Raw genomic sequence first — 25703 nt, forward strand, 5'->3', positions numbered from 1 at the left:
TGCCATGTGGAGGTTTAAGGGTGCAATAAATGTTTCTATGGTGGTTAGACACTCCACCCCCTCTCTAAGGGGGGGAACAGGGGCTGCCATACTAGTGAAACACAAATTTCTGTATAATTCGAGAACTAATCAAGCAAACGAAACCAAATTTGGCATGTCGAGGTTTTAGGATGCAATAAATGTTTCTATGGTGGTTCGACACTCCTCCCCCTTTGTTAGAGTGGGCTGTCATACAAATGAAAAACAAATTTCTGCATAACGCGAAAACTAATCAAGCAAATGGAGCCAAATTTGGCATGTGAAGATTTTAGGGGGCACGAAACGTTTCTATGGTAAATAGACAATCCTCTCCCCTCTCTAAGGGGAGAAGAGAGGAGGGGTCTGTTTTCATTATATTATATTTTCTGTATCAAATATTTATTCCATGTAACGGAGAAACATGTTATTTACAAGAGGTTGAAAAATCTTGAAGCTTAGTAAGAAAACGTGAATGATTGGAAGTAACAAAGATAACAAAAAACAAATTTTGGGCGTTACGAAGTTTGCTGGGTCAGCTAGTAATATATATGGTACAGCAATATAAGATTAATACGAGCGAGTGAAACAAGAGACAAATATGCTTTCCGCATACTTTGTCACATACACGGCCCAGACCGATATAGATATAGCTCTCCTTTATGCTCCCTTTTCAACTTCATTTTATAATAAAGTGAAATATTATCACGCATTTACTCAACAACATCATTAGCTATGTGAATAGCGTGGTTGTGTAAAATTGCCTTGCATTCCAGCCGGCTTTGGTTCGATCCCCGTTGACGTCGTTTGGATTTTTTTTTTGTATTCAGTCTCAAAAAAGGTGAAAAAAGAAAATAGAAAGATATATCTGCTTCCTTATATACACCCATTTCAAAACGCTGGGAGACAAATGATTTTATTTGCCCATTTGACGCTTCAAGACGAACACGAAAAGGCATGGTTTCTGCCGAAAATGAAATGCTTTCTGGCAACGCTAGTTTGGGTGTACACTTAGATTGAAGAAAGGGCTCGAAGTATCGAATGGAATTCAGCTTCGGTTTTCATAGCTGTCTATACTGTAACGGTTAGTCAGGAGTTGGACGAAGACCGGGAATAACGCGCATAAAAACCAAGAGATTGAGAGGTAATTTATTCTAGTTGTATCCGAATATTTCAGACTTGGCCAAAAATCTTAACGTTTCGCAAAGTTTCTTCCAAAGAGCCAAGCAACGATCCGGATTGAAAAAGTGCAAGGTGCAGAATTTTCTAAATCGGGACAAACGCCAGCAAAATGTTGCCAAAACGCGCGCCCGCAAACTCTACACGATGCTGCTGACGAAATCATTGATGATGAGCAAATTTTGAGCAGTTGCCGGAATAAGAATATTTCACGGGTAAGGAGAAGTTGGCTGTGGAGGGCCATTTCGAACGGAAGAAACTGTCGAGATTCGCTGAGAAGTACTTTAGGCAAATAAAATGAACCATTCGTGACCAAAAACACCATGACCGGTAAGATTTACATAACTGAGTGTCCAAAGGTTGTTTGGTTGTTGGTTGTTGACCGTATTTTCTGATACCAGCAATACCAAAAAGCACGGCTATTTGGTTCTGCGTAGGCAAATGTGCCACAATCGAAAAAGCTGAGGATACTTTTGAGGATTGCTGGATTGTTCCAATGAACACTGGAGTATTTACTGATGAGGTCTTTGAACTAATTGCAGTGACGAATAACCTACAATTTCTTGTTTCTTCAGGCGCTTAGCCTGAACAACATGATGATTCGAAGCGTTATGAAGCTCCCGATCCACTGCCTCCAAATGCAGGAAGAACGGATTCAAGCGGACTGGATCATAACGAACCACTTTAACGCTGACGCTCCAAACGGAACAAGGAGGACTATGAAGCACAATCCTTCGAAGGGCTCTAAATGGAGCTAAGAAGGAGAAATTCTCATTTATGATTAATCCATATCGTACCGAGTGTTCAATAAGTCGAACAGCAGTTTTAATGGCTTTTTCATGGCTTTGGGAAGCAACCATATGGTAACCATATGATATCTCAGTTTATTAGCTACAACATACCATCAATTTCATTCAATTTTGTATAACTCGTTTGGGCAATAAATTCGGTTTAAAGCAACTATGTAAAAAAAAGTGCATAACATAACCAAACAATTAACAACACCGAATAAAATTGGAAAATATGTAACCTCTTCTACAGTATTACTTTGATAAAAGAACACACATTTCGATGTAGAAAATACATTTCGATTGAACCTTCTACAAAAAAAACCAGATTTTGGTCAATTTTCGATTTTCCGATTTTTTTATTTTACGTCAATCTCCGGAAAATGGCAAATAGGAAAACAAATCTTGAACATTGGGATTTCTTCAACGCCAGTGATCAAAATTACACCAATGACTTTCGTTAAAAAATGTTTTGTATAGCTCGGTACCATATGAGTTAATTAAAATAATACCATGCGTTTTCTACCCCTAGAACATGAAGTAAATGTTTTGTTTCTATTTTTCAATGAACGAAACATTTTGTTTTTATTCTGAGCGTATACAGTGATAGACATTCGTTTAGCCACACTTGAAAAAAAACTTGAAACACTTACGAAACCACCAGGAATGTTCTTTTTATCGGGATACTTATTTGCTGTAGTGATAGTATATTCAAGTCACTTTTATTGAAAGGACGTGCGTCACAATCACACACACACAAGGCGGCATCGGTGGATATAAACATTCAAACGTCGTTTTTTCCCGAGATATACGCAGGGCATAAAAATCGAGTTTTCGCATAATCACCAAGCCTTTATCTGTTTTTTGAAAAAATACTTGGGATCGTTCAATTTACAAGATAAATATTAGATGTGCAACGTAAGAAGTTGGTCAGATTAGTGATTTACGTAGAATTTGAAGGAATGGCGAAAGGTATTCTATTGACGGAAGAGGGGCGCGAAATAATAAATCGTAACCAAAATTGGTCTATCTGAGAAAGTGGTACGGAATTTCTTCAAATAGTGCCAGAAATATGGGATATAACGACCAACAAATGGGAACACCAAAGTTACTTTGCGTCTTAAAGGTCGAATAAGACACGAAGCAACCAGGAAACGATGCCCTGCTCATACATTAAGGCAGAATTGGTTGTTCCAGTAACGAAGAGGCATATTGCACGCATCTTGAATGAGTCACCAAACATCATGTGGAAGAAACCTCAAGGGAAGCCGAAACTGACCGCCACCCATAAGCAGAACCATCTCATTTTCGCCCGGCAATACATGGAATGGAAACTAGAATGGAGAAATGTTGTATTTTCTGGCGAAAAAAGTTCAATTTGGATGGTCCGAACTGTTACAGTTGATATTGGTACAATTTAAGTCAACGCCATACCGTGAGATCGAAGTGAAACTTTGGGGGCGGAAGTTTGACAGTGTGGGGAGCCGTTTCCTATCACAGCAAGCTTCTCATTTGCTTCATTTTCACCCGAATGAACTCCGAAAAGCATCTTTAATTACTGGAGGACGTTTTGATTGGCCATATTGAGAATAACTCTACCGAGAATGTCGTTTTTTCAGCAGGATTATGCATAGATCCACGTTTCCAAGCAATCGAAGGCATGGTTTGCCGAGAAGGACATTCCGCTTCTTGAATGACCTGCTGGCAGTCGATTGCAATCCCATAGAGAATCTATGGAGAATCTTGGCCGAGATGGTCTATGCAAACGGATGACAATTTGACAACATTTCCAGTCTCAAGGCAGTAATTCAGGAATGTTGGGCTATAAAAAATATGGCAACACTTTAAAAGCTGTCTGACTCGATGCCAAATCGAGTTTTCAAAATGATCCGAAATGGAGGTGGACATACTAAATATTAGCTACCGATTGGACTCGAAATTTGCCGCACAAATTTTCTTTTATTGAAAATTTAGCATGCGGCTAAACGAATGTCCATCCTGATTCTACCTATTTGAATTACTTAGAAAACAAAAAGTGAATTTATACTTTTTTTAAGAATGAATTCGATGAAAATAAACAATAATCGTCTTTTGTGAGCAAAATTGTACAAAGAATTGACTTATTTTTAAAAATATTGAGGAAAAATAGGGTGCGGCTAAACGAATGTCTATCACTGTACAACGTGAGCTACGTGGAGAACACGAAATTCCGCTAAGGGAGTTAAGGCCATTGGAACGATTGAGAAAGTTATTAAAAATACAGCTTCTTGTGTGTATCCCTACTGTTAACATCAACGAACAGGAATACGAATCATGCGCTTTGGGCACATATAAAGCGCTAACCTCATTCTCATATTTTTCTTCCTCCCAAGACGGTGATAAATAATACGATGTTAATGCTTTCAAAAACTTCGGAATTTTGTGCTTTGGGAACGAGTAAATATTTATGTGATAAACATTAAGTCACCGAGTTCAGTTTGTACGAGTATGCAAGTTAATTCACAAAGATGAGAAAAAAATGGACAATCATTGTTCAATTCTTCGAAGATACCATGAAAAGTATATAGTTGGTAGCAAAACTACTGAAACGCCAGGGCCACTTGAACAGATGATAAAAAATATGAAAGTGAAAAATGGCACCTGTGGTTAACTCTGTTCATTTGTCATCGTATTCGCGAGTCGGCCGACTTTCAGCGGAACGAATTAGGTTGCACACCCAATACATTTTGAAAAAATCGAAAATTTTATTGAATGAATGAATCATAGGACATAACAAAACAATCAAAAATTATTAGATTTTAATTTGCTCTCTACAAAGTAGAAATATTCAGAACATAGAGAGACATGGCGAAGAAGATTATGATTTTTAGAAATTTCATCATGAAAGTTGTCATATTTCAGATCAAAGTTCTGTTTGACAATTATTATGTTCCGACTTTTCCGTTGTCACGTATTGTTCTTCGTAGATAAAACCCATCCAATCGGTGTGGTATTGCCAGGCAGACACAAAATATGATCAGTAAACTTCACGAATTACTTACACTCTAGAAATATGTTCGCAATTTCTGAAAATATTTACTTCCAACGATTTGCAACTGACACGGATAATATAAATAATTTAATCATTGTCCACTAATCAAAAGAAATATTTTCAACTGTCTGAACAGAAAGTTTTATACTAATGCTATAATGAACCTCTGATCATTCAAATCAATTAGATTTTTAAAAATATTTTGTTACTCACTAGTCAAAAATACTTCTTCCCTCTTATGTTTGAGAATTCTAACAAAATGATCAAAATCAGCATCTTCAGTAGGAGAAACATCACCTCTTTCAACAAGACCAATAATTGTTTGAAATGTCTGATTGATCTCTGGTAAAAAGCCACCATAGAACAACAGAACATTTTCATGTTATGGAAAATTTGAAAAAAAGTTCAAATGTGTTCATTCGAAAAGAATGTATTAAAAATAGTAAAAAGTAATATTTTTTTCTTCTTACTGAAAATACGGTACAAATTGATAAAAAGACGAGTCAATCAAAAAGATAAAAAAAACGGTAATGTCCCGTTCAAAATGGCACGTTTGGTCAGCCTAATTAGAGGCGATTGTAATCTGTAATTGGACATTCGTGATGACAGTGGTACAGTGTCGGCGTCTGATGGTGACTTTCAACCTGGCGCCATAATTTGGGTCTAAAACTCGATGTTTACAAAAATGTTCGATTATTCGTGTCGTCTTACAGGTCTGTCTAATTAGCTAGATGTGGAATTAGAGGTACTTCACTGTACTTTGCGTCGGCCTGTTAGTTTTTTTTCCTATTATAGTGACTTTCAACACTTTTGCCTGGTTCGTCACTTCACTTCCATTTTTGGAAGAATGTCGGGAAAGAGAAGTATCACTACATCAGATCGCCTCGCCAAGACCTGTTAGTGCAAGTTCTGTACTATGCTTGTTTCAGGCATATTCTGAGTAGCAAAATAGAAACTAAGCGCCAGGGTGAGCACAATATCTATAGCCCTTTCACGGCCATCCGACGACGTGCATCAATCGATAGCTAATCTTGAATTCGATGTACTTTCAAGCATATTTCTAATCTTTCGTGATTTTTTTTTCAATTGTAACGCTCTTGTTTTCGAAATTTTAACATACACTCCAGTACAGATGCAGAAATACAGGAGCACTCTTCACCAGATGACATGAAAATCGACGAGATGCCCCCACCGAACAAAATTTAAAAAATCTTCCCTCCATTTTGCCTTTGTATCGAGCAAAACAACAGTGTCTGACATCTGTATTGAGAGAGACTGCTGTCTGCTAGCTGGAGCGAGACTGTGACTTGAATAATGATGATCATGGTTTGAATTATAGAGACTCTAAAATTTCTCAGCTCATTCGCCTGTAGCCCAGGTTAAAATAGAATAAGCTAAGAATATTTATACAGATTTTTCAGACTTTTTGAAACCAAGAATCTGTAGTTACAGATTACAGATTTTCTGAGTTTCATACAGATTTATAGATTTTTGGAAATATCGTTTCAATATTTATTATGACTTGATGTTAATAATGTTTTGCGCACCTAACCAATTATATTCATATAGCATTCGAATCAGTCTGAACAACAGACATTTTGGCATTCAATGTTGCTTCGGGTAGCTTTGTAATACATAAATAACATTGTTTATCCTTTTTTTATTTATTACAGTGAATGTGCGTGAACATCTATTTTGTTTTAAAACTTCTTGTTTTAGGGATTGAAAATATCTAAAAGAATCATCGATACGTTTTGACGTAGGATTACATTTTCGGGGACGTATAGTGAGAACAAATTTAAAAACTAGATATCGGTCACATACATACATACATACATACATACTCAAGAAGGCTCTTACTGGAGTCTGCATTATACGTAATCTAGAGAGGTTCAACTACGACCGAAAGATTTAGGAGATTTTTAACAACGTCTGAAGAAGCCACACATACCTAAATCGGTGTTGAAGCTGTAGAAACATAGCCACCGAACTAAGTGAAAGCAGACAAAAATCTATATCTAAATAAAATCAGATTTTGTCCGTATTTTAAGTATATGGCCTCAGAGCAACTTTGAATTGTTACCTTATTATGCCATTGTAATTGTTATAACAAAGTCTCTCAACAGCGCAATGTAGGCAAATGTAGTTAACTGTGTAAACTACCATTACACCTCAATGAAGCATTATATTTTTACTACAGTTCTGACTCTACGTGAATACCATCAACATTGTCGAATTCATAATAACTATGCCAATCAATGATACTAAAGCGAAGATTATGCTTTAAATTTGGACTTATATATGCAATACAGATTCCAATACAGATTTTATTATGGCAACCCTACTGTAGCTTGATATAGGCCAATGTGAAAAACCTCGCTGCCGTATGATCGCTAGCTGAATGACTAATGAATAGTGAATCCTGTAAAATTGCGAATAGTTTGTTTATATTCGATAAATTTGGAGCGGTCGGAGAAAGTCACTGCAATATTGATACTGAAAGAGCTAAATATCATACAAAATAATGTGTTGCTTATGGCACCACCTCATTTAGCAGTGAAACGTTGTGGGTGTGAAGACATGGTTATTCAAAAGAAATAAACTACTTTTCGAAAAGGGTAAAAAAACATTACAAAAAAAATTTATAACTTAAAAACTTGTTCTTGACATTTTCTATCTTTTATAGTTTCTGGAATATAAGGCATTTTTGTATGAAGGCTCCTGAAAAAAATATGTTTTACTCGTAACATTTTTTTGTGTAAATTCTCGCATTTGACATGTTCTTGACATGTTTCTAAATAAAAAAAAATATCCAAAACATGTTAATTTGTACATAAAAATGTTACGAGTAAAACGTATTTTTTTCAGGAGTCTTCATACAAAAATACGAGTTAAACATTAACAGTAATTTTTCAAAGTAAATATGAAAAAAGTTGTCAGAAAAACTTTTTCCCTGTAAAGGTGCCCATCTTCCGATTTATGCGTGAGTTGTTGGATATTATAAGGTCTATTTATATCTATTTTTCCAAAATTTAAAAAAACACACGTTTTAGAAAAAAATAAATTTTAATATAAAAAAATGTTTTCAATGATTTTTTTTTCGAAAAAGTGTTTGATATTTTTTTTTATGAAAACCTAAATATATTCCTATATTTGATTCTTAAATCAACATTTTGTAGATTTTATAGTTTTTAAATTGAGATTTTTCGAAAAAAAAAAGTTTTAAAAAAACTCAAAATTTCAAAAAATTTCTGGCACAAAATATGTCAGACCTACAACATTTTAGTAAATGAAAAAAATGTAGGAAATTATTCATGGTCTCATTGAAAATATCAAACAAATTTTTGATAAAAAGTTCATTGAAAAAAAAATTGAAAATTAAAATTTATTTTTCTCGAAAACTCTTGAATAGCCGATATAATTTTCAACAAGTCACTCATACATCGGAAGATGGGCACTTTTACATGTAAAAATTTCTTCGAACAACAACTTTTTCATGTATTTCTTCGAAAAAGGTATTATATTATTCGAGTTATAAATTTTTGTATTGCCCAAAAGACCCATGGGTTTACAACCACAACGTTTCATTGATATCTCAGATGGCGCTGCCAACGGCCAGTCGACTTGGCATGAAATTCGTCTTATACGTTAGTATCGTCCAAAAAACGGACTCATGTTCCGTTCTACAACCTCATCTGTCTTTCTGTTCTATAAACGTATTTTAAAAGTGTAGATGCAAAAAGACTTATACTCTCTTAGTCTAAAAAATGAAAAAAATTTAAAAAAGAATCGAAACTAGTTTTTCAAAACTGGCGTACACGATATCTCAAGTTCTATTGAACCGATTCATGTCGAATTAATATGAATACAATCCGTAAGCATCTCTCTATCGCATGAACCTCTAAAAAATGATATTTTTTAAATTGTACTATTTTTAAAAAATCGAGAAACATAAAAAAAGCGTATTAAACCGCATTTTGTTTTTCAAACGGCCGCCATTTTGTCAAAAAAGATGTTTTTGACTTGTCCGAGGTTCATGCGATAGCGGCATCTTTACTGATTCAGAATCTGTTCGATTTACAGGGAAACTTCGATATAACGTACCCTCGTTATAGCGTACCCTCGATATAACGTCACTCGATAAAACGTACACATTTTCGAAGTCCAAAGGAATATTTTTTGACGTAGAACTACGTCTTTCAGAACTACGTCCAAATCAGAAAACAGGTCACGTTTTTATGAAATAAAGTTAACTTTAATAATTATTTTCACTGTGAATGAATTCTCATGATTTGCAGACCAATCGAATCGGAAATTCTCAGAGATTTGTTTGATATGCTATACATTACAATTCGCTAATTTCTAAACGGTTTAAATTCATGAAAACTGGAAGAAATTCCTTTTTTCTCATACATTTGTTCTGCCGATTAACTACCTGCTAACCCTACCCGTTTTTCGAATGCTTATAACTCGAACATTTCTCAACAGATCGGAAAGATGTTTGCATCAAGTTTGCATTCTGCGCATCTGTCACAATTAATATAATGTTATTTTTCATGAGATGAACATATTGTGATGAACATTCACATTTCATGAGATGAACAATTGAATAACTGTAAAATGTCAAGCGTTATCTAAACGCCCTGACTGTCAAGTTTTGAATGGCCCGATTTACGGTTTCTCCAACACAGACTTCAAAATCGATGTGCCTGGGGGAATCCGCTTCATCAAAACATGCAAGTCGGGGGTATTTTTTTTCCATTCAGCTGTTTCCCTAACACGGACTTCATAATTAATGTGCCTGGGGGTATCCGCTTTTCAAATACATGCAAGTCGGAAGTAATTTTTGGTGTTGAGTACTTTTGTACCCGTTTTGTACTGAGAAGCCTGGGAAATCGTCATTTCAGATGCTAGAGGTGAATGAACTTTCTTGGTTCGAGAACTACGTAAACATGAGATGTGTAATAATTTCAGAGGTAAATTATAATGATCGTTTGACAATTTTTCCGTTCAAAGATTTTGGTAGTCCTAGGCATCATATCAAACGTAAAAGGACGTTGATCAAATTTATTTGTAACGAAGAACATAATCTATTACAAAAATTTCGATTCATTCTAAAATAATATGGACAACAAGTGGATTCCATAATATAATTTCGTAGTTCTACGTCGAAAATATGCGGTCGTGTCCTAGATACAACCCCTTACAATTTTTTTATTATAGTTTTTCTGAAAGAACAATAAATTATCTGTATTTTGATACTAAAGCTTGATTTGTACTCTTAATCAATCCCGAAGTACAACTGTTTTTTTATTTCAGATTCTAAATGAATCAAATTTTAATTTACAGTACGAAGGGAAACATCATGAGAAAGATTAGCTTCGTTTTCCAGTTGAATTTTCTCATTAACCTTACTCAAATAGCAACACAATAACGTTATATAAGCTACGTTTCTGAGTTCTTTATTATGCTTCGATATAACGTACAATTCGATACAACGTACAATTTTGAACGTTACGTACGTTATATCGAAGTTACCCTGTATTTGTTTCAGATAACCAGAAGGGCTGGAATCGTGTATGCCATGGCACAACTTTTTTTTGAACTTCCTTACTTCATCAGCCTGTATCTATTCTAGTTATGAATATTTTTTCTCCGTTGAATTTTTGTTTTATTTCTTAAAGATAGATGAACAAATAATGATATAATGAAAAGTAAAAACATTCTTTGTTTTATTTTTAAAGAGCTCGAAAAAACGTTCAGAATACCCCCTTAATACAGTTGCACGGTGGCTATTTAAGTGTATAATATGTCTTTAGAATTTTGAAGGATCGGTCCATTATATCAGAACATTTTCCTGTTGTACTTATGAAAATTTTGAAAAATGAAAAATGGCTTGAAGTGCATGTTGTGTTGCCATGGTCATGTGATACATTCGATATGGTTGAGCCAATAAATATTAGAAATTGCATGGTAGCTTAATATGCAGCTTGAGAACCGCTTTTGACAAAATTTATGGCAACTTTACTGATAACTGCAAACTTTATGTCCTCTTACTGAGGCTGTGCAATAAGAATGCTGATTCTCGGTAGCTATGTTTAGAAATTATAATTTACATTTACGCATACTATTGCTTAATGGTTATTTGATATTGTTTCATATATTTTTGCGCGTAAAATAATGTATGAATAATACATGTTGAAGAAAATAAATGTTTTTTTTTCTGTAGAATAAAACGTTTCGAATATATTCTATCTCAAACATATCAAGTGAACGGTCAATTCAAACTTAGTTTTTCTTCATTTGCATACAACGAATGTGGACTCCTATACGCTTTGATTTTAAAAAAATGAAGGTTTTGAGTGAAAAATGTTCTTTTTCAATATGTTTATGTATTATTGATGTATATTTCTTCGACAATGAGTCCAATTTTATTAACTCAAATGCTGCATGTTTTATACAAGAGCTCTCCTAGGTTACATTGAAATAACTTTGTACAAGTTTGTTTAACAAAAAAACACGTCATATGTTTCGTTGACCGAACGAACATTCTGATGCATATACGGTTCTGAAAACATTTTATCTTCTAGTATTCATTCGTGACATTTCAATGAATAGATCCAAACCAGCGCATTTTACTCTGAGGTCGAAGGCAAGAATACAACCAATCATCATTCGATAAGGTGTTTGACCGCTCGGAGAAATGTGCCCCATTTTGTATATCTTCAGTATCGACATCGCTTTTTTACAACTGGTGAGACTTCTTCTATCTCTCTCCAGTGACAAAAATGCAGCTTACAGCGACAAATATTTTTTTCCTCTGCTGCAAATTGATTGATCGATATTTCGATATACATTATGACGAATGGCGTATACGTGAAGGTTCCATTGCAAAGAAAATGTACCCTTAATATAACCGAATTATTCAATAGTTGAATTATTGCATAACCGTCATTTTTTCGTGCTGGCAGGAACCATCAACTCGCGTGAACCGAACATGATTTACGTCATGTTCCTTTCGAAGAACCATCAATTAATAACGAGACGGAGGCGGAAACGAAATTTAAATCGAGAATTTATGAGTAGCAGTCACAAATAGCATCGTGTAGGTTATCGGTTCAATTCCGTTTCTTGTAAAACATTAAACTTACACGCCTTCCATTTTACGATAATGTTGGGTTTATGAGTATTAAACGACATAATTAGCAATTAGAGGCTGTTATTCTTGTTCGTGCCAGCTCACGATATCAACCAGCGGAACACGCAAACAAAATTAACACCTTATCTCATAATTACCTTAGACTGTGATTCGCAAACGTTACCACCGTCGCTACCTTCCCCCGAAAGTCGTTGATTTTCCGCGAATACCAATTGCCTGATTGGAGTTGTTGGTATAATCCCGTTGTATCGCGGTGAACTGATCGGAAAGCTTGATTCTGCACACTTCAAACTACTTTTATTTCACACCTGATTTGAACCGTTGTTCCGCGATATTTCGTTCTCCTGGTGGCCGCACAAGTCCTAAATTAGTAGACACACTGATTCACTGCACTAGAATATGTATCAGCTAAACTCCTCGAAACGCACGTGTGCACGAGCAAAAGTATCACATCAAAGTGGCACGAAAGTGAATCCTGGCTCGGCCTATCAGCTGGTGCTGCTTCTGTGTCAGTTGGATGATACGTATCATCGTATCCCACTCGGGCCGTGTACCAACACAGTGCAACAGGAATTCGGCCTTGCACAAGGCTCCCCGACGCTCTTATCGTGTCCCCACTCTCACGATTTCTCACGGAGCCGTGCAGAGAGAAATATAGATGGGGAGTGTACATGTGTTGGAGTTATCCTGAATGGGGTGTTCAGTTTTGTAATAAAATTGCAGAATTACACTTTCTGTGTTAGATAAAAACAAATGAATTGTTTTGAATGTTTCAATTTAAATTTGAATTGAAAAATTGTTCGATTGAAAAATGCGTATTGTTTTTATTGTTTTGTGTGTACAATGTATCACGCAACCTATTATTGTGAACTAAATAGTTTTGCATAGTATTTGAATTGTTGAGAGATGCAAAATCGATTTTTACAATTCGCGAAAAACAATTTGAAAGCTATGAAATTGAAAATTTCATGATGATTTTGAATTTTTATGTAATTTTTATACAAACTGCGGTCGAGAAAGGTGTCTGAACTCCACAAAACGAGTTTATTTTTAAATCCTCTTCTAGAAACAGATAAATGGTAGTGATAAACTAAACTAAACTCCAACTAAACTTATAAAATAATCAGGAATTGAATGAAAAAAATAAGCTCGATCTCAGAATTTGGTTAATGCAATAGAAAAGGATAAATAGTTAAAAAAGACGAAATTTACTGCTCATTCTGAAAGTAATCTTTAAAATGATTCCGAAGAAATCGCGAATTAAAACTGATTTTTCGCGTCCAATCTGGGTTACGTTACTGTTTAGCAATTGCCCAATGTTTCACTATTAGATGGGACAGAGGTCAATTGGGCAGATTAAGGTCTCGTTCAATGAATTGCGCTCCATTATTTCGATATCATTTAAGTATCTCTAGGCTGTACGAGGGCGGTCTGTAAGAAATCGAAAGAATTTGGCAATTTATTTTTTTAATATCGTACACGATCGAAAGAAGGACAGGAGGAGAGCATTACACGATAAACGCGAACCAAGTGTACGATTCTAAAATAACAACCTATCGGTAGCGGGTAGAGGGATCAAAACGATCGCACACATTTCTTATCGCGGTAGGCTCCGTAGCCCTTAGAATACAGACTGACGAGAGTTCTTCAGATTCAAGTTTTCCAACGTCTGCAGCAATAGTTGTATAATTTGCGCTCGGAGTTCGTGAAGATCATGTACTCGTTGATCCTCCCGCTTAGTTTATTTTTTTTTTATCTTCGCTTATTTTTCGTCGGCCTATTTTCCGCCACTTTAGTGCCAATCACCGACATCAGGGAGGCGACTCCACCTGTTCCTACCTATCAGACTCAACAACTCATGAGCCGGGCCAACTCCCGCTTAGTTGATATTTGATAGATTTATCAGCTCCCGTTCGTTGCTCGTTCCGTACGAATAACAGTAGTTCACTATTCGCGTTGACTGCATTTAGCTTTGTGCTCCATTTATGGGAAGGAATAGTGACTATAGATTGGTGGATTGAACGCACTTTGAAAATTAAAATATTCAATTAAAATTCACTTTTCCGGATCAATTAACATCAAGTTTTTTTAAATTTAAAATTAGCTTCGAGCCTGCTAATCTAATATAAAGCAATTTAACTCAAATCGGGGATGTCGCGACTAGATGTGAATATTGTACATTCGTACCAATGCACAATGGTCCAGGAGATGAATTTGAGTGGAAATTAGCATTTAGAGCTCGACAGTTATTCTTTAGACAAAAACTGTCTTCGACAAAGTTGTTACATATAATAGAGCGCTCATTTTCGTGTTATCAAAAATAGGGTGACCAAAATTGTCGTTGAAATAAAAATATAACTTTCTTATATTTATAGATAGAGGTAAACATAGTTCGACAATGTTGTAGTCCCAGTTATTTGAGACATCTTTGTAGAACGAAGTTTTTTCTATCTCTTGAAATAACCGATATAGTGCCTTTTTTGTACTGTCTTCGGAGGACTAAAAGAGTTTACTAATACAAACATTTTGCGATGCAACTTGTCAATATCTCAATTTCACTCAAAGTTATTGGTATTTTTCTCCAAAAAATACGCTCTCTTTAATTGCTTGCCATTCTTTCTGGGGCAAACATAAAAAATGTTTGTTGATGGAATTTGAAGGACCAAATTTCACTCTATATAATATTTGATTTTCAAAGATATGTTATTTTTCGAGTTTGAGAAAATAAAATTGAAATCATGAGTTTTTGGGTGAAAACCCATCAATAACTTTGAGCAGGATTAAGATATTGGAGATTTTTGCATCGCAAAATGTTGGTACAGTCAACCCTCCTATAACGCGGTTTCCATATAACGCGGAGATGAAATTGCGACAGCCCTCCTATAACGCGGTACTCTTATAGCGCGGTCTCCGTTCAACAACGTCTTATCAGTTCTTTTCGTGCAACCAATGCATGATTTTAACTGTATATGTTTATTCAAGATAATCTCTTAGCCGTTTACGACATCGGTTTCAGGCAAGCTCCGGCTTAGAGGATATGATTCTCAAGTAAAGGTGTGCTGCAAAATTAGCTGTCATTGCCAAACTTATCGAACTACTCGGTGAGCTTAAAGCAGATCTATGGAAAAAGGTGCGCCCGTTTGGTTATTAAGTTAGGTTAGAGGAGCGGTAGAAAACAGTACGGCAGAAAGCGGAAGGGGATTTATCTGAAATGTTAGAGTGAAAGTATGATCACAAGAGTTTGAATGAATTCTGTACTCTCTCAATAATTTCAGTAGTATTTAGCTGCTACTAGTATTTTATTCGAAGATAAACGTTTTGCGTGTAGGAAAGATAAAACGTTTGCAACAAGAACTGTTGTAGAGTTCACAAATGTGCACAAGCGTATTGTGTTTTGTTTACAAAAACTCAGTATAATTTAAAAAGGTTAAAGAAATAATGTGCAGATTTAGTATGCTTAGCCACTTCTTTAACTATAACTTTAATTGCTGACATCATCAACGTCCGTAGTCCCCATCTAGGTAGGGATCCATTTTTATCAGAGAAGAACACCCGAATGCAGTTTTGAAATTCTAACATTTAAATGAAAGTTTTTTGTTTAGTTTTGAGGTAGAACTACGTCTTTAATTTCTTTATAGGGGGGTCACTCTACGAAAAATGTAACGTTTATTAAGAGTTTTCAAATGCATATTACACAGAATCGTTCTTGCGATGTATGTTATAATATTAGGCTGTCAAAAAAGTTCTACGGTATTTTTTTTGAATTTTCATTTGTCATAAAATTAGTTACAATCATTTGTTTTAAGTCAAATATGCGCCGTTTTGTTCGATGACTTGTTCCCAACGAGATGCCAACTTCATAATACCCCTGTTATAGAAGCTCGCTTCCTTATTGGCAAAAAACTCGGATAGCCAATTTTCACAGGCCTCTTTTGTGGCTAACTTCTGACTACCTAGCTCGTTCGCCATGGACAAAAACAGGTGGTAGTCACTTGGTGCAAGGTCCGGACTATACGGCGGATGCAAAAGAACCTCCCATCCTAGCTCCCGGAGCTTCTGGCGCGTCACCAAAGAAGTGTGTGGCCTGGCGTTGTCCTGATGGAAGACAATGCGGCCTCTGTTTATCAAAGATGGCCTCTTCTTCATGTGCTACCTTCAAGCGGTCCAGTTGTTGGCAGTACAGGTCCAAATTGAGCGTTTGGCCATAGGGAAGCAGCTCATAATAGATTATTCCTTGACAATCCCACCAAACATACAGCAGAACCTTCCTGGCCGTTAATGAGGGCTTGGCCACCGTCTGAGCCGCTTCAGCGGGCTTCGACCACGACCGTTTGCGCTTCACGTTGTCGTAAGTGACCCACTTTTCATCGCCAATCACCATCCGCTTCAGAAACGGGTCGATTTTGTTGCGATTCAGCAGCGATTCACATGCGTCGATACGGTCAAAGATGTTTTTTTGCGTCAACGTATGTGGCACCCATACATCGAGCTTCTTTGTGAATCCAAGCTTTTTCAAATGGTTAATAACGGTTTGATGACTTATCCCCAGCTCTTGGCTGATGCTACGACTGCTACTATGCCGGTCTTTCTCGGCTAATTCAGCGATTTTGTCGCAATTTTCGACGACAGGCCTTCCGGAGCGTGGCGCATCTTCGACGACCTCTACACCAGAACGAAAACGTTGAAACCATCGTTGTGCGGTGGAAATGGAAACTGTTTTATTGGCAGCTTGAGATGCATTTTTGCCTTTGTCATAGTAGTACTGTAAAATATGTCGGATTTTCTCTTTATTTTGCTCCATATTTGCGACACTATAACTCACGAACGACTTAACCAAACAAAACACTGTCAAGGACTATATTATAGCGCGCAAAAATACCTTTCCAACAAGCTAGAGTATGACTCGATACAATGAATACAACTAGAACTACGCGCTTACAACGACACCTCGCGGAAATACCGCAGGACTTTTTTGACAGCCTAATATATACCATTAGACAGCAAATATATCCAGCAATTTTTTTTGCCTAAGTCATCAACTTTGGAAATAATAAAACAAGTGTACAATTTAACAAATAAAAGAGGTTTGTTAATTTGGCCGAAAAATCAATACACTTATCGAATTGTTCTCGCTAACTGGACTGCAAAACAACACAAGCAATACTTCGAATTGAAGATAACATCTATTATTGATACATAACTGCTGTGAATCCCAGTTAACGAACGTCCTGTTAAAGATAAGTCCAGTTAGGGAATGACTTCTGTATATGACAAGGTGACGAACATCATGAGCGAGTGTCTTCCGTGCTGCGGCAACATGGGCAATTATACAGCGAAAAATTATATCAATACTGAGAGGATGGCAGCGATTATCATGCGAGGACCTATTGAGATCGGTATTACATCGCATCACAAAAATGAAACGAAATGAAATATTAATCTTCAAAACTCATATTCATAATTCTCAATGACTCAATTCCTTCTATGATAGATTGAGCAGTAGAACCAATGCGACTTGATTGTGATAGTCTACAAATAAACATTATTCCACCGAAAAAGCTACTGCTCCCGATTACGAGTACAAACCGTTTGACGGTTATGAGTACATATAACAAAGGGCTGTTTTCAGGGCTATCATTTAGTGTTTCAAAAGAATTAAACTAACAGATTACTGAATAATGAAAAGAATTACGTTTGAAAAAAACAACTGTTCTGAACAATCACGTTTTCTTACTATGAGCAAGTTCATGGGTCCAATCGCAGTACTGTTCATTGATTGATCTTTTAATCGACCCCGTTGAATTTACCACTATAAAATTCCTAGTATTTCTAACAAAACTCATCATTATAATATCAGATTATTTTCAGACACAATTCTAGTTCAAGATTTTTCAACCACTTGCAAATAACATGTTTCTCCGTTACATGGAATAAATGTTTTATACAGAAAATATGATAGAAATCGAACGATTCCTTCCTCGGATCCGGCGATCCTTTTTTTGGTATAGGTAGAAGAAGATATAGGAGTGCGTTTCATCACATTAAAATCCATTTCCAGTTTCGAGCAAAGATCAATTTCGCTAGCGTAAACATCAAATGGACTATCAGCACTTGTCACTATGTAATTGTAGAACAATTTTATTTTTCGAATTTTCCCTTTTTACTTCAGAGTATTCCGAATATTTTCAATTGTCATGTTTGGAGGGGTGTCATACCATCATAGAAACATTTCTCATACCCAAACACCCTCACATCCAAAATTGTGCTTGATTAGTTTTGGAGTTATGTAGAAGTTTGTGTTTCGTTTATATGACAGCCACCCTTAGAGAGGGGGAGGAGTGTATTCACCATAGAAACGTTTCGTGCCCCGTAAAACCTTCACATGCCAAATTTGGCTCCATTTGCTTGAATAGTTTTTGAGTTATGCAGGAATTTGTATTTCATTTGTATAACAGCCCACTCTTAGAGAGCGGGAAGAAAGGAGTGTCTAACCACCATAGAAACATTTATTGCACCCTAGAACCTCCACATGCCAAATTTGGTTTCGTTTGCTAGATTAATTCTCGAGTAATTCAGAAATTTGTGTTTCATTTGTATGGCAGCAACACCCCCCCCCCCTTAGAGTGGGGGATGGAGAGTCTAAACATCATAGAAACACTTATTGCACCCTAAAACCTTCACATGCAAAATTTGGTTTCATTTTCTTGATTAGTTTTCGAGTTATGCAGAAATTTGTGTTTCGTTTCTATGGCAGAAAGGTGGGAGGAGTGTTGAACCACCTTAGAAATGTTTCTTGCCCCCTAAAACCTCCACATGCCAAATTTGGATCAGTTGCTGGATTAGTTCTTGAATTATGCAGAAATTTGTATGGCAGTCCCCCCCCCATCAGAGAGAGGGGAAGAGTGTCAATTCACCATGGAAACGTTTCGTGTCCCAACCATTCGCATGACAAATTTGGCTTCATTTGCTTGATTAGTTTTCAAATTATGCAGAAATTTGTCTTTCATTTGTATGGCAGGTCCCCCTTAGAGAAGAGGGTGGAGTGTCACACCACCGTAAAAACAATCATTGCACCCTAAAACCTCCACATGCCAAATTTGGTTTCATTTGCTTGATTAATTCTCGAGTAATGCAAAAAATTGTGTTTCATTTGTATGGCAGACCCCCTCCCCGCCTCTAAGAGAGGGGGGAGGAGTATCTAACCACCATAAAAACATTTATTGCACTCTAATACCTCAATATGCCCAATTTGGTTTCATTTGCTTGAATGATTCTCGAGGAATGCAGAAATTTGTGTTTCATTTGTATGGCAGACCCCCCTTAGAGAGTGGGGTGGAGAGTCTAACCAACATAGAAACATTTATTGCACCCTAATACCTCAATATGCCTAATTTGGTTTCATTTGCTTGAATAATTCTCGAGTAATTCAGAAATTTGAATTTCATTTGTATAGCAGCCCAGCACTTTATTTATTTTAATAATTTTTTTTATAAAGATTTATTTATTTTGATTCAGTTATGGAGAAGTTTCATGGAGACGAATAATTTTATGTGTTTTGAAACGGTTTCATATGAAAAACAACAAAATAATATCAAATTCACTCACAGTAAGCTCTTCGTACGACAGACGTTTCGTCATATGGCACTGAACGATCGCTTCTTAGCTTCAAACGAATCACCTTTCAACTTGCTGAATTTAGAAACTTACCTTACATTACATTTTTATATTTTTAACACATACTGGTAGATATTTTTCATTATCTTCTCCTACACTTTAAGCATATATTCGCTGAACTAAATGTTATTTTTTTCATATTTATTCTTTGTATTTTGGTCCACAACTTCGTGTTTCCTTCTTTTTGTTTTTCTGGTATGGGACGTTTCATATGGTGAATGGACACTGATAGATTTTAGATAATTTGATTTCATCATAACTACATTGTGTCAGCCACACCACTGTCGGCCGAATCGTGTTCACACTCACCTGCGGCAGCTGTTGGAGGAGGACCGATAAGCAACAGTCGATCACGTGCTTCACGGAAGGAATCTCCTTAATTCCTCACTACTGGTGTCAAACCACCATAGAAACATTTATTCACATGCCAAATTTGGTTCCATTTGCTTGATTAGTTCCCGAGTTATGCAGAAATTCGCGTTTAATTTATATGGCATCCCCCCTTAGAGAGGCAGGAGAAGTGTCGATTCTCCATAGAAACGTTTCGTGCCCCCTAAATTCTCCACATGCCAAATATGGCTCCATTTGCTTCATTAGTTCTCGAGTTGTGCAGAAATTTGTCTTTCAGTTGTATGGCAGCTCCATCTTAGAGATGGGGTGGAGTGTCTAACCACCTTCAACACATTTATTACACCCTAAAACCTCCACATGCCAAATTTGGTTCCATTTGCTTGATTCATTCTCGAGTAATGCAGAAATTTGTGTTTCATTTGTATGGCATATGGTATTGATTAGCTCTAAAAGTCGTACGAAGACAGTTTTGATGTAGAATTTTAAATATAAAAGTTAGAATAAAAAACGTTTTTTTCATGGGTACCCTAATGAAACTTAGTTAAAAAACAACTTTGTGGGAGATAGTTATTCTTTAGACAAAAACTGTCTCCGACAAAGTTGTTACATATGATAGAGTGCTCATTTTTATGTTATCAAAAATAGGTTGTCCAAAAGTGTCGATGAAAAAAAAATATAACTATCTTATCTTTATAGATAGAGATAAACATAGTTCGACAGTTGTAGCCCCAATCATTTTAAACAACTTTATAGAACAAATTTTTTTCTATCTTTTAATACAGGGTTTTCCAACTTTAAATTCCGAAAGTAAATTGAAATAAAACAAACATAGAATTCGAATTTCGATGAAACTTTTATTTCAAATTAAAATCATTCAAATGTCCACCTAGGGCTTCCTCGCACACCTTGATCAGAAACAGGTAATTTTCGATGACTTTTCGGCACATATAGGGCGGTATCTCGGTCATAACTTCACGAATGTTGTCTTTCAAATGTTCAAGAGTTTGCGAAGAGTTGGCATAGACACGGTCTTCCGCATAACCCCACAAAAAAGTCTAGCGGGTTCAAATCGCATGATCTGGACGGCCAATTGGCATCACCAAAACGCGAAATTATGCGTCCCTCAAATTTCGTTCGCAATATGGCCATGTTCGGTCGTGTTGTGTGGCACGTGGCGCCGTACTGCTGACACCACATGTCATCCGTATCCATATCTTCAATTTATGGCAAAAAAAATCGGTTAACATGCGGCCATAGCGCTCACCATTCACAGTTACCGTCTCGCCGTCCTCATTTTCAAAGAAATACTGCCCGATGACTCCACCAGACCATAATGCGCACCAAACAGTGACTTTTGGCGGATGCAATGGCCTCTCAACAATCACGTGTGGATTTTCTGAGCCCCATATACGGAAATTTTGGGTGTTCACATAGCCACCGAGCTCGAAATGTGCCTCATCGCTGAAGAAAATTTGATGCGAAAATTCAGTATTTTGCTGCTGTTGTTCGTTCACCCAATCGACGTATGCCCGACGCATTCCATGGTCACCACGCTCTAATTTTTGTACCAGTTGGACTTTATATGGATGTAGGTGCAGGTCCAAAAGCAAAATTCGCCACAATGATGTGTTTGACAAGCCCAATTGCTGAGCACGCCGTGGAATCGAAACATTCGGGTCATCCTCCACACTGGTAGCAACAGCAGCAATATTTTCGGCCGAACGCACATTACGATGATGCACAGGTTTCGCAATATCCGCTACGGATCCAGTTTGTTCGAATTTACATATTGTAAAATGGCAGACATTCAACTAACGATATGACGCTTTGGTTGACAGCTATGTCAAACGGTTGTCAGCGCAGGGCTGTATACTTTCGGAAGCCCGAAATGGAAAACCCTGTATAATCGATTTAGCGCTTTTTTCCTAAGTTGCATTAGGGTGACCATGAAAAAGCGGATTTCAAACAAACATTTTTTATGTTTGCCCCAGAAAGAATGGCAAGCAATTGAAAAGAACGTATTTTTTGGAGAAAAATATCAATAACTTTGAGTGAAGTTGATATATTTGAAAGTTTTGCATCGTAAAATGTTTGTATTAGTAGGCTCTAAAAGTCCTCCGAAGACAGTTTGTATGTAGAATTTGAAATATAAAAGTTAGAGCAAAAAAACTTTTTTTTTCATGGTGACCCTAACGAAACATAGAAAAAAGGCGCTATATCGGTTGTTTCAAGAGATAGAAAAAAACTTTGTTCTACAAAGATGTCTCAAATAACTGGGACTACAACATTGTCGAACTATGTTTACCTCTATCTATAAATATAAGAAAGTTATATTTTTATTTCAACGACAATTTTGGTCACCCTATTTTTAATAACGTGAAAAAGAGCGTTCTACTATATATAACAACTTTGTCGAAGACAGTTTTTGTCTTGAGAATAACAGTCGAGCTCTAAATGCTAATTCCATTAAATGCACCTCCTGGACTATTGAGCAATGACAGGTTCGGTAGTGCCTGACGGCTACAGTGAACCTAGTCAGAACAAAACATTTGCAGCATCATCGTGATTGATGATTTTGTTGACCCATAACCCATAATTCTTAAATCATGGTAAATATTGTCCGGACAAATTCGTGCCGATTCTAAGGAAGAAATCAAAGCATAACTGTTATAGACATACATTTATTCGATTATAGATGTACATTTTTATTCTACAATATTTCAGCATCCTCCAGGTAACTTGAGAATTCCATCCTCTCAGAACTTCTTTGTTCTCTCGTCAAAAAACTGGGCAAGGCGCTTTTTATGCTTTTTACGCTTATAGAGTGAATTGAAGCTCTTACAGGAATCTCCACAGTTGATAATTTGAAGATGCAATATCTAGTGAGTACGGCAGGTAGAGTCTTAGTCCCAGTCTTAGTGTCCTCGTGGACATTATCTAGACCCTCTCCCCCTCCTCGTGGACAAGCGTGGACATTTTCGTAACCCGTACCCCTCCTAAGGCCGATTACACATTATCCGGTTTCTGCCGGACCGGTTTCAAAAAACGCCGCTGGGTTTGGACGGAAAACCGGATAACAATGTGAAAGAGACCTCGCGCTACACAAAACCGTACATCTCTTACATACAAATACACTACACAAAACTGTACATCTCTCACATAGACATGCATGCATTTATTTATATAGTGGATTGACAGGTACACATTGCTGCAAATATTCCGGCTACATGCAGCTGTTTGCAGACCGAAAGTTTTAAAACCACAGCTGCTGCGGCAACCACGAGCGTTTTCATATTGTGTGGCACATCAGGAGCATGGTCAAAGTAAGAGCAGCCCTCACGGCATTAGCGCATCCTGGATCATAACGGTGTTCTTGTAGCACCTATCGTAAATACTTCCGCCCCACTTTAGAATAACTAAATTTAGTCCAGTTGCGGTGTAGTCATTCATACGCTCAGTTATTTTGTTTCTAAACATACACAAATAGCATGATTTTTTCACACGTTCTGTTGCCACATATTGGTTCAACAGTCTCAGAAACAAGTGTACAATTTAAAGACCGAAAAAATAATAACATTCCGTAAGAAGCTAGCGGCACTATTTATTTATATGTGTAATGTGTTCATTTCCTGTGATTGTCTTGGAATTTGTCTACGAGATAATATATGCCCTTCCATTCATTCTAGAGTGTTTTTTATTTCACCATTACAGTAGAAATCTGTACGATTAAAATAACATCATAATTCCTTCCTAAAAATAACATAATGATTCATTCAAATGCTATCCCATTGCTGCATCCGCAGATCCTCGTCCAGAAACGGGCTCAGCATATGCCGCAATTCGTCGAGCACCTACTCCTGGGGCAGCGGTAGCTTCTCGAGCGCATAGCAAATCAACGCACAGCTATTTATACGTGGATCTTGGGCAAAGAATGCCTGACTCAGATATTTTAATTTGAGATTTGGGTGATTTTGTTATGACAGAACCGATGCTTCGGTGTCGGGCATCTCGATCACCGATCACAGATCGGACATTTTGGGCTAGAGTTCCTCAAGCCGAGCCTCGACCACCTCGTCGTCGATCGCGTCCCAAATTAGGTCAAACTGTCTGAAATACCCAATAAGAATATTAGGAGAGCTATTTTTGATGTGCTCAAATAAACAAAGACTGTCCTCCTCATAAAATCTCGATAAAGTCGCTCAAAATATGCCCTTTGAAGAACCAGTTGGAGATTTGTTTGACATCATCGAACTTGTTCAGTAGCGAATCTGTGTACAATACAAAAACGGAAGATAATTTAAGAACTCGTAGTTGCTGTGAGCTAAACATAAACAGAAGTTAATTTAATAGCTCGATTAATTTGTCAGAAGACACTACACACCGTTGAACACAATCCATGGCAAAACACTCCATGACGACCTCGTGTGCCTGTGATCATTGCTTCGCTTTGAGCAGAAACTTTCATCACTGAAATTTTTCACTGCAGCTAAATAAAGAAGCGAAATAAAAAATTCAGTGTCCATACTAGAGATGGGCAAACCGTTCACGAACGGTACGAAAGAACGAGTTCACCGAAAAGAGTGAACGAGCGGTCATTCTTTTTTAAGGAAAGGTAGTTCTCCCCACGAACTGATTGCGAGCGAACGGTTTGTGAACGAACTGATTCCGTAAGAACGGTTTGCGAGTGAACTGATTGAGAGTGAACCGTTTGCGAATGAACTGTATGGGAAAGAACTGATTGAAAGTGAACTGTTTGAGAACGAAGTATTTGCGGGCAAATTGTTTGTGAACGAACGAGTGCAGCTGAACTGATTTGCGCTGGACGGAATCAATAGAACGATTATGCTTGTAAGAAAAATAAAACGATATTGTTATTTACGAGCAAAATGCATATAACGCAGGGTTTATTTTGTTGATGTATACTCAATTTTGGGTTAAACATTGAATTAGATTTTCGTAGTTTTAAAACCGAAGCTATATATTTTCAATTTCATGTATTTTTTTTTAATTCCGCGAAACATTCATATACTTCCTGATCATCAGAAAAAAAAATCTGGGGGAAGCTGGGGCGTTGCATGAATTAGGTAAACATGAAATCTTCTAGTGAGGGCAAATTGAGCAAAAAGGTTTTTCGTTGCTTTCAATCCATTGCATGGCCTATTGCGTGTACGAGTTATCGTAATTGTTTGTACGATTGATTGTGAGTGAAGATCGCTGCTGATTTTTTTCTCTGAATGAACATTATGAAAAATGTTCTTACATGGAACCTATGTGTTGTCCAAACAGAAAATATGAAAAATTGCACATATTTTGTGCGCATCTAATGTCGGCCGATAACCATGTTTTCACATACAGTTTGCGACTTTTAAAGAAGAAGCAGCTCATCTTTCCCCACTAAATTTCAAAAATATGAATTCAACGATATCAATTAATAGCTGTCTATTGATGTTGGGTTTCAGCTAACATTCTATGTTTTTCTTAATATAACTGGACGAAAGAGCGAAAG

At 36.7% G+C, this 25703-nt stretch overlaps 1 protein-coding gene across 2 annotated transcripts in view; it reads right to left on the minus strand.

The window, feature by feature from the left end:
- LOC129764385 (sperm surface protein Sp17) overlaps nucleotides 1-25703 on the minus strand; it is a 286996-nt gene that overhangs the window by 214424 nt on the left and 46869 nt on the right. Inside the window, exon 1 of one of the 2 annotated variants that reach the window (XM_055763400.1) lies at nucleotides 12310-12641. The exons of the other annotated variant lie outside the window; for it this stretch is intronic. The gene's annotated coding sequence lies outside the window, so the exon portion shown is untranslated. Of the gene's footprint in view, nucleotides 1-12309; nucleotides 12642-25703 lie in introns of those variants that run through there. 2 annotated transcript variants of the gene reach the window in all.

This window comes from Toxorhynchites rutilus, chromosome 2 (genome assembly GCF_029784135.1).
Source record: "Toxorhynchites rutilus septentrionalis strain SRP chromosome 2, ASM2978413v1, whole genome shotgun sequence".
In the NCBI taxonomy this organism is placed as follows: Eukaryota; Metazoa; Arthropoda; class Insecta; order Diptera; family Culicidae; genus Toxorhynchites; species Toxorhynchites rutilus.